This window comes from Somniosus microcephalus, chromosome 15 (genome assembly GCF_052327205.1).
Source record: "Somniosus microcephalus isolate GS21.2 chromosome 15, FLI_Smic_1.0, whole genome shotgun sequence".
Classification (NCBI taxonomy): Eukaryota; Metazoa; Chordata; class Chondrichthyes; order Squaliformes; family Somniosidae; genus Somniosus; species Somniosus microcephalus.
In genome coordinates, this window is record NC_141001.1 from 23,049,665 (window position 1) to 23,060,036 (window position 10,372).

Below are 10,372 nucleotides of genomic sequence, written 5' to 3' on the forward strand. Positions count from 1 at the left end.
TTCTTCCCCAATGGATTAAAATGGCGCCTCCCGCGCTTTTCCTTCTTCCCCAATGGAATAAAATGGCGCCTCCCGTGCTTTTCCTTTTTCCCCTTGCTGCCAACGCTGCTCCTAGCGTTCTAAAGGGTAATGGCGGCGCCCCGCGGCTTTGGCGCGTCTCTCTTCTCCTTCCCCTCGTTTTATGTTCTCTACGCTACCTGGTTCTTGAGCACCGACCGCGCCCTGTGCGCTCCACCCTCTCTCTCTCTTTTCCTTCCCGACGACGCTGCATGGCCCCTTTGCAGAGCCGCTCGATCGAGCTCGAGCCCGCCGCAGTCCGGAAGGGTCAGCGCACTATCTGCTACCAGCACGATTTGCTGGAACACCTTGACTGGGGAGCCAAGCCCAGCTCTCCACAGCCTCCCCTGCGATTCTCTGAACTCCGATGGATCACTGGACGGTTGCCCGCGGTCGACGCCCGTTGCTCCGACTTCGACCCCAAGAAGCTTCTTTTCAGGGATGGATCCCCGTGAGGTGATGCAGTACTGCAGGTGAGTTCGAACCTGCTCGTCGCCAGTGTAGTGTCCGCGTATCAATAACACACGGACTGCAGGAGAACGATAATAACAGGTGTTTACTGAACAGAGGGTATGCTGGAACTGAAAGTACAGAAGCCTGCTATGGCTTTATATACAGGTGTGGTCACTGCCGGTACTACAGTATAAAAGCAGTTCTCTCTTAAAGGTACATACACAACAGATCTCCTATGGAGACGTCGCAGAGTAGCGTAGTGCCCGTGGCATGGAATTTGACATCGGACGCTTGGAGGCTAGAGGGGTTGGTTCTGTAAGATTGGACCTCCGGATCTGAGGCTTGATCAGCAGCCATGAGGGCATAGTCAATGCCGAGCTGGACTGCATGAACGGTCGCGCAGGAGAGGCAATCCGCCACCAGGTTTTCCTTACCGGACACATGCTGAATGTCAGTGGTGAATTCTGAGATAAACGTCAACTGACGTTGTTGCCGAGCTGACCACGGTTCAGCGGTCTTGGCCATAGTGAACGTTAGTGGCTTATGATCCACAAAAGCCGTGAACGGGCATCCCTCTAGCAAGAACCGGAAATGGTGGATGGCCAGAAAAAGGGCCAGCAACTCCCGGTCGAACGTGCTGTACTTTCGTTCGTTTCGCCGTAGTTGACGGCTGAAAAATGCCAGCGGTTGCCACGTCCCATGCACCCACTGTTCCTGCACTGCGCCGATGGCGTAGTCTGACGCGTCAGTGGTAAGGGCGATGGTGGAACCTGGCAGCGGGTGTGCCAGCATGGTTGCATTGGCTAAAGCGCCTTTTGTGTCGACGAACGCCCTGTCCATATCGACCATCCAGCTGATCGGATCCTTGCCGGACTTGCCCTTGAGGGCCTCGTACAGGGGCTGCATGAGCAGAGCTGCATTAGGGACGAACCGGTGATAAAAATTTACCATCCCGAGGAACTCCTGCAGGGCCTTGACGGATTGCGGGCGCGGGAATGAAGTAACTGCCTCCACCTTCGTTTGCTGGGGAATTGTGCCGTCTGATGTGATGCGATGGCCTAAAAAATCAATCTGTTGCAGGCCGAACTGGCACTTGGCTGGGTTGATGATCAAGCCATGTTGACTGAGGCGTCTAAAGAGGGTGCGCAAATGGCAGATGGGCTGGCGATGAGGATGTTGTCGAGGTAGATGAAGAGAAACTTGAGGTCCCGAAGCATGGAGTCCATCAAGCGCTAGAAAGCCTGTGCAGTGTTCTTCAATCCAAACGGCATCCGCAGAAATTCAAACAGGCCGAATGGGGTGATGACTGCAGTTTTCGGGACGTCTTGCTGGTGTACGGGGACCTGGTGGTAGCCACGGATGAGGTCGACTTTTGAAAAAATGGTATTTCCTGCCAAATGTGCAGAGAAATCCTGAATATGAGGGATTGGGTACCGATCAGGAGTAGTGGCGTCGTTCAGGCGTCGGTAGTCGCCACAAGGCCGCCATCCGGCACCAGGTTTCGGAACAATGTGGAGAGGCGAAGACCAGGGACTATTCGACCGCCAAATAATCCCTAGCCACTCCATCGTGTTGAACTCCGCTTTCGCAGCCGCGAACTTGCCAGGTTCGAGGCGGCGGGCCCGTGCGTAGACCGGGGAGCCAGTAGTGGTGATGTGGTGTTCGACACCATGTTTCGTGGCCGTGGAAGAGAAAGTGGGTCTGGTCAGGTCTCGGAAATCTCCGAGGAGGCGAGTGAAGTCATCCAGAGGTGGGGACGCGCAGGAGACAGTGCGCGCCATGGTGTTACCGCGGTAGCACGGGATGGAGTGAAAAGTGGCCGCATTGATCAACCGGCGGTGCTGTACATCCACCAGGAGGCCATTGGCGCACAAAACATCCGCCCCGAGGATGGCTTGAGAGACTTTGGCTGTGATGAAATCCCAATAAAACCGCTTTCCACCGAAGCACACCTGGACCCGCCGGCTTCCAAAGGTCCGAATGACCCCGCCATTAGCCGCCTGGAGGGAGGGGCCGTGCCCCCCAACTTGGAGATCAAGATCTGACATGGGTAGGATGCTACACTGCGCCCCGGTGTTGCAAAGGAAACGTCGACCAGATAGGGAGTCGTTGATGAAGAGGAGTTTTCCCGAATTACTGATTGCCATCGCAGCCGCGGGGCGCTCGTTATAACTGGCCCTCTTTCGACAGGGTGGCTGCTGGGTTTTTTTTTAGCAAAAACTGCAGGGAGGGCGGCAGCATCTTGCTTTCGCGCCAAAACGGGCGTGGTAGAAGCACAACCCCGCAGGTTGAGGGGCTGGAGCGGCGTCTGTGGGGGATGGGCGCCTCGTGGCAGCGCAGTCATGCTGTGTCACCGCGAAGATATTGTCCGCATCGGCAGCCAGCTCTGCGCAGTCGGTGACTTCCGACCTGGTTAGGGCAGCTTGAACTTGCTCCGGTAGCTAGCTGAGGAATAGCTCCCTGAAGAGGAAGCATTCCGGTTCGGAGCCCAGGAGCGTGAGCATTTGGCTCATGAGCTCGGACGGTTTGGAGTCCCCGAGGCCGGGCATATTGAGCAGCCGGCGGGCGCGCTCCGACTTCGTGAGCCCGAAGACCTGTAACAACCGCGCCTTTATCGTATCATACTTGCGATCTTCTGGTGGATTACCAAGCAGGCTGACGATCCGCGAGGCTGTGGCGCTGTCGAGGGCGGAGACCATGCGATAGTAACGGGTCTGATCCGCAACGATGTTCCTGATTGCGAACTGGGCTTCAGCCTGGATGAACCATGTGGCTGGCTGTTGCTCCCAGAACTGTGGTAGCTTCAAAGCAACGGCGTTCGACTCCATGTTCAGTAACTTCTGCGAAAACCATTTGCAAAAGTCGGGGTCACCAATGTAGGAATGTCTAGTTCCTATCCAAAAGACTGAGGTCCACTCAGGCGATCAAATAAAGGAGGTTTAATGAAAAGTAACAGAGTTTAACAGATAACTACAGGAGAACATCGAATATAGGTCTAATCAGTTCGGAGGCTCCACGAGGACTGCTTGGGCGGTCCCGTGGCTGACGTCATGACGTCATCACATTTTTCCTGCCGGTGGGGGATCACGTGATGAACGGCGTGACGTCATCGCGTTTACCCGCGCTATTAAAGTGATCGCGCTCTGTACATGTAAACAGTGAAAACAAAGATACAGTCTCAGGCTGTAGCCAACATATTATTAAAGGGAATTATATACAATTGACTGGAGTCCCTTAGTGGCTCCGCCACAAGAGGAGACAAATACTTTTAAAATAAACTGTACTGTACGACAGTTGTAATAATCTCAGGAAAAATCAAAGCTGCATTTCCTTAAATTTTATATATTGGGGTTTTCTAGTTTAGCAACTGATAAAATGGTCTGCAAAGTTTGGAAGCCTGCTTTTGAAAGGCTTGACAGCATATTCTCACCAAGAGTTCTTCAAACATCTGTTGTTAAAAATTTAATTGATCTCTCCTCTGCACTATTTACACCAGTAACTCCTGACCACGAGTTCATGTTCCCTTTTTAAAACATTTATTTCCATTGATGTCTCATGCAATGGTTTGTGCCACAGTCTTCATGTGGTGTTTCCAATTGCAGTCCCCCCAGATCAGAGCCTGTGCTTTAAGAGCCACTCACCAGGAGCCAATCCCCTGTACGATGTGCAGGCTAGTGCACTGTCACTGCTAGCTGCAAGACTAGAATAGAAAAACAGAATCTTTTTTAAATGGTGTGAAACTTTCAAATGTTGGTGTTCAGAGAGATTTGGGTGTCCTCGTGCAAGAAACACAGAAAGCTAGCATGCAGGTTCAGCAAGCAATAAGGAAGGCAAATGGCATGTTGGCTTTTATTGCAAGGGGGTGGGGGTATAAGAGTAAGGAAGTCTTGCTACAATTGTACAGGACCTTGGTGAGACCACACCTGGAGTACTGTGCACAGTTTTGGTCTCCTTATCTAAGGAAGGATATACTTGCCTTGGAGGCGGTGCAACAAAGGTTCACTAGGTTGATTCCTGGGATGAGAGGGCTGTCCTATGAGGAGAGACTGTGTAGAATGGGTCTATACGCTCTGGAGTTTAGAAGAATGAGAGGTGATCTCATTGAAACATACAAGATTCTGAAGGGATTGACAGGGTAGATGCTGAGAGGTTGTTTCCCCTGGCTGGAGTGTCTAGAACTAGGGGCATAGTCTCAGGATAGGCCATTTAAGACTGAGATGAGGAGGGATTTCTTCACTCAGAGGGTTGTGATTCTTTGGTATTCTCTGCCCCAGAGGGCTGTGAATGCTGAGTCTTTGAGTATATTCAAGGCTGAGATAGATAGACTTTTGGACTCCAGGGAAATCAAGGGATATGGAGATAGGGCGGGAAAGTGGAGTTCAGGTCGATGATCAGCCATGATCTTATTGAATGGCAGAGCAGGCTCGAGGGGCCGTATGGCCTACTCCTGCTCCTAATTGTTATGTTCTTATGTTCTGAAGATGATGCATCCCCATCCCCCTCCCCCTCCCCCTCCAGCACCATGGTGGAGCATAAACTTCCCCACAGCAACCATCTGGGTGAAAGATCTGTGGAGCTATGGCAGCCAGCAAAGGTGGTAGTACCAGGCAGTCTGGCATCCATTTGTGGACCCCACACAAGACCCAGACAAATGTCCGCAAAAGTAAGAGGGGAGCTGTGGACAAACAAATGCTTTGTAATGTGCCACAACGCACAATGCTCCAATCCTACAAGGGCCATCAGCAGGCTCGATAACAAAACCAGGAGCTGTCACCAAATGATCCGACACAGCACCTTGCCCAAGAACGCCGCACCATTCCTTCCGATGCGACCTTTGGCCTTCTGCTGAGGTTAGCGCTGGAAAGAGCGCGTTGCACAAGAGATTCTCCGCTCCGCTGATGTAAATTCGCAGGCAGCACCAAAATACCGGTGCTGCCCGTGCCTTTTTTGCGGGCGGCCGTTAGCCTTAGCCACCGGTGTTACCGGCAGATTTCCGACGTCCTCGAATTTCTAGGCCTGAAATTTTCTTGAAGCAGGGGAGAGAGAAGAAGAATATCAAAGGTGGATCGTCACCTCATGCCAGTCTCTGATCAGCACAGCACTGACTGAGGCCAGGGAACAAATCACCCTCGTGTGCTCTCCACTCAGAAAGCAGAGATACAGACTGAGGGGGAGAGCACGGGTCAATTTGTGATTCCTCTAGCAAAGAGCTGGCACAGACACCATCGACTGAATGGCCTCTTCTGTGCTGTGACCTTCTCGGGATCTAAGAGCGTAAATGCTTTAAGGTGCGATGATTCACCTTCCTTCCCTCGGCTGAGAAAGTAAACTGGGCTTTCGCCTCGCAGTAACATGCTCTTAGGTTTGCCTGGCTTTATTGTGTTTCTGGCTGAATAATGAACACAGTGCAGGAACAGTTCGTGTTGCATCATTTCCACTGGGTTAAGGGTGGGGAACAGCCAGCTCCTCGCGTCAGAAGAAAGTCCCTGGATATACCTGATAGACCTGATTGATAACTTCCTGGGAGTAAGAAAGTAACTATTACTGCCCAACATCTTGCAAACAAAACTATCCTCAGAACTAATCATTAATAGACTCCCACACCCTGACACACTTACACTAAATCACAAAAAAGAACTGAGATCTGTGTTACACTTGCAAAAGTGACTGCAGTCCCACACCACACCTTTCAGTCGGGCGGCTTACTGATTTAGAGGGAGGAACCCTTTGGATGTATTTGCCAGTTCTGATTGATAACTCCCTGGGAGTAAGAAAGTAACTATTACTGCCCAACACCTTGCAAATAAAACTATCCTCAGAACTAATCATTAATAGATTCCCACACCCTGACACACTTACACTAAACCACAAAAAAGAACTGAGATCAATGTTACACTTGCAAAAGTGACTGCAGTCCCACACCACACCTTTCAGTCGGGCGGCTTACTGATTTAGAGGGAGGAGCCCTTTGGATGTATTTGCCAGTTCTGATTGATAACTTCCTGGGAGTGTAGGGGGTGGTGTTTGGGGTCAGCTTCGCCTCTGACTTATGAGCGGCTCGAATCGCTCCCACTCCCTTGGTTCTAGACCTTGGACTTATTTGGGGGCTGTAATGGAATTGCAGCAGACAACTGAATTTTGGTGAAAGAATTTTGATCTTTATTTGAGAAAGGAAATACACAACACAATAATCTTAACACTCTAAATTGGGGGAACACTTCAGAATATACGAGGGAAAATAACAATAGACAGAATACTTCACCCCTCCCAATCCCACTTCACTAGCTAAGTTGGGCTCCAGAGGACCAGGGATAATGCTCACCAAAACAACGACTTTTGACAGTTGTAGAGGTTCACGATTTCGGGCTTCTCTAGATGTGTCGGTTGGGGCCTGCTGTACCCCGGACGCGGTAGAGGACTTCTCCTGCGTAGCTGGTCAGTCTACGCGAGTCTGCTGATGCGGTAGGGTGCGTATTGGATCTATCAGGGGAGTACCCAATTTCTTTTGGTTAGAAGTAGGGTTTAGAGTCTTTTCGATAAAATCTTACCCAGGGGTAAGTCAGGATAGTTTGTAGAGTGGAAAAACTTGCGGATCTTCGGTTTTCTTCCGAGTTGGGCTTTGTTGGTCGTGGTGGCCCAATATTGCATGGTTGCTGGTAATATTTGGTTGTTTGTTTCGTGGGGCCCTGGTCTGCCGCGAGGTCTCCGATGGTGTGATACTTCTTCGAGAGGGAGAACTGCTTCGAGATGCTTCTTCTTGGACTGAACTTGATGACTTGATTTGAGATGAGCGATGAACCGGACTTCCTCCAGCACTGCTTTCTTGAACTCTTTTCTTCAACTCGACTCAACTCTTTTCTGAGAGAAACAGGCCTTCAATTATACTGATTGAGGCCTGCTAATCTGTGCGCCAAATCAGTTCTGGCTTATTGTTAGTTTTGGCTGGCTCGTTAACATTGATAGGTTTTAAATCGTTTAATAGGTTTCAGGATGGTCCCATCGATCTTAAGTGGGTTTAAGTGATTGTTTAACCTCTTGTTTAATTGCAGTAACATTTGTCTTTTCCTGTGGGGGCCAAGGTTCTTTTGTTGGTTGGTGGCATGTTCTGCATTATGTATACTTTGGATGGTTCTGTAATTTTGGCGGGAACTGCTTTTCTGTTGGTCTATTGTCATTATGTAAAATGACTGAGACAGTCCAGATAGTCCTCAGACAGCTTGGCTTATGCCAATACCCAAAACTGTCTGTTTACAGAGGCCAATCCCAATTCCTTTGTTGCAGCCCTTTTCCTTCCACAGTCTTGAACATGCTTTTAAAAATTAAAACCAAAATCCTGGGGTCTTTGATTTTAAATCTCCCTTGGGCCCAATATTCTTTTATCATCCCGCGATAGTTTAGAATAATCCAAAATCCCTTCCTTAGGGTAATCTCCTTGGTTTTGGGGGATCTGCTGAATTTTGCGAATCTTACAGGAGTAAGAAAGTAACTGTTCACTGGGAACCCAACAAAACCAAGCAGTGTAGAGGGAGCTTGACCCACATCTGACTCATCCGTAACATAAGAAATAGGAGCTGGGGTAGGCCATACGGCCCCTCGAGCCTGCTCTGCCATTCATTAAGATCATGGCTGATCTTCACCTCAACTCCATTTTCCCGCCCATACCCATATCCCTTGATTCCCTTACAGTCCAAAAATCTATCGATCTCAGTCTTGAATATGCTCAAGGACTGAGCCTCCACAGCCTTCTGGGGTAGAGAATTACAAAGATTCTCAACACTCTGAGTGAAGAAATTTCTCCTCATCTCAGTCCTAAATGGACGACCCCTTATCCTGAGACTATGTCCCTTTGTGACATCATCTGCCGACATGGGGCCAGCTTCCACTCAACATGCAGCTCTACATCTCCACCACCTCTTTCAACCCCTCCACTGGCTCTGTGTTAGCGCTGGTCCGACATCCAGTCCTGGATGAGCGGCATTTTCCTGCAGTTAAACATTGGGAAGACCAAAGCCATTGTCTTCAGCCCCATTACAAACCCTGGACCCTTGCCACTAACTCTACCCTCCCTCCCTGGCTAGTGTCTCAGGCTGAAACTGACTGTTTAAAACTTGTACCTCTTTTGTGACTCCATAACCACTCCATCATAAAGGCTGCCTACTTCCGCCTCAGTAATATCATTCGCCTCCGCCCCTACCTCAACCCATCTGCTGCTGAAACCCTCATCCCAGTCTTTGTTACCTCCAGACTCGACTATTCCAACGCACTCCTGGCGGCCTCCCATCATCCACCTGTTGTAACTTTCAGTTCATCCAAACTCTGCTACCCGTATCCTTAAAACGCACCTCCTTTGACCAAGCTTTTGTTTCTTTCCCTGGCTCAGCCGCCATGATTTGATTACACCTCTTTGGGATGTTTTTCCTGTGCTAAAGGTGCTACATAAATGCGAGTTGTTGTTGTTTGGTAGCCTGAGCCACTTTTGTACAAGTCGCCCCTGGAATACCCTGCAATGTTATTGCGAGCGTGCACAAATTCACTGAGAGGCTGGTGAACATATGGGGCCCAGGCTGGCGAACATATGGGGCCCACACTGGCGAACACATGGGGCCCAGGCTAGCGAACACTTGGGGCCCAGGCTGGCGAACACATGGGGCTCACACTGGTGAACACCTGGGGCCCAGGCTGGTGAACACATGGGGCCCAGGCTGGCGAACACCTGGGGCCCAGGCTGGCAAACACCTGGGGCCCAGGCTGGCGAACACATGGGGCCCAGGCTGGCGAACACATGGGGCCCAGGCCGGCGAACACATGGGGCCCAGGCTGGCGAACACATGGGGCCCAGGCTGGCGAACACATGGGGCCCAGGCTGGCGAACACATGGGACCCAGGCTGGCTCGGTGCACTTGGCGACAGATCAACGGGGATTTAGGTTCCGGGTTAAACATTACTGAACGGCGTTCGCATGTCGTGAGATTTTGCCACTGGCTGTTGGAATAGAGTGAATGGTTAGCGTGTCAGCAATTCCAGTTTATCCAACATGAGAGTGCAGGTGTTAGATCTGTGTGGCCACAGTTTTGCGATAGCTGACCTTGTCCTTTCTGACACGATTGCCCACTGCCGACTGATTTTGAACACAAAATTGCTTTTCCATCCTTGCTCGAAGCAGCATCTTCCAAGAGCTCCAGCCTGCTCGGTGGCTGTGAGGATTGAGACCATACCCTCTGTGTCAGCACAGTGAAACGTACACATGACAACAGTCAGCATTCGACTAGCTGACTGGGTGAGAGAGGAAACGACAGACTCACTGGGAGACTTTTTTATTATTCATTCTTGGGGTGTGGGTGTCGCCTGCATGGCCGGCATTGATCGCCCTTCCCTAATTACTCAATATTCTCTGTCACAGGTTTGATACAATTGAGTTGTTTGCTAGGTCACTTCAGAGGGCACTGAAGAACCATTCACATCGGTGTGGATCTGGAGTCACATATAGGCCAGACCGGGTAAAGACGGCAGGTTTCCCTCCCGAAAGGACATTAGTGAACCAGATGGGTTTTTACGACAATCCGATAGATTCATGGTCACCATTACTGATCCCAGCTTTTTATTTCCAGATTATTTTTAAACTGAATTCAAATTCTCAAACAGCCATGGCGGGAATTGAACTCGGGTTATCTGAATTATTAGTCCAGGCCTCTGGATTACTGGTCCAGTAATACAACCTCTACACTCTCGAATAAAGACTGAGACTGGGTTCCCCACCGTCACCCATCCCGTTCAATACCTTTATCGGTGGTGCAAGGGATGGACTTGGAGTGTCTCCTCTGGATATTTCTGTGAGTGGGGGAGGGGAGTGTGAGAAGGGGGT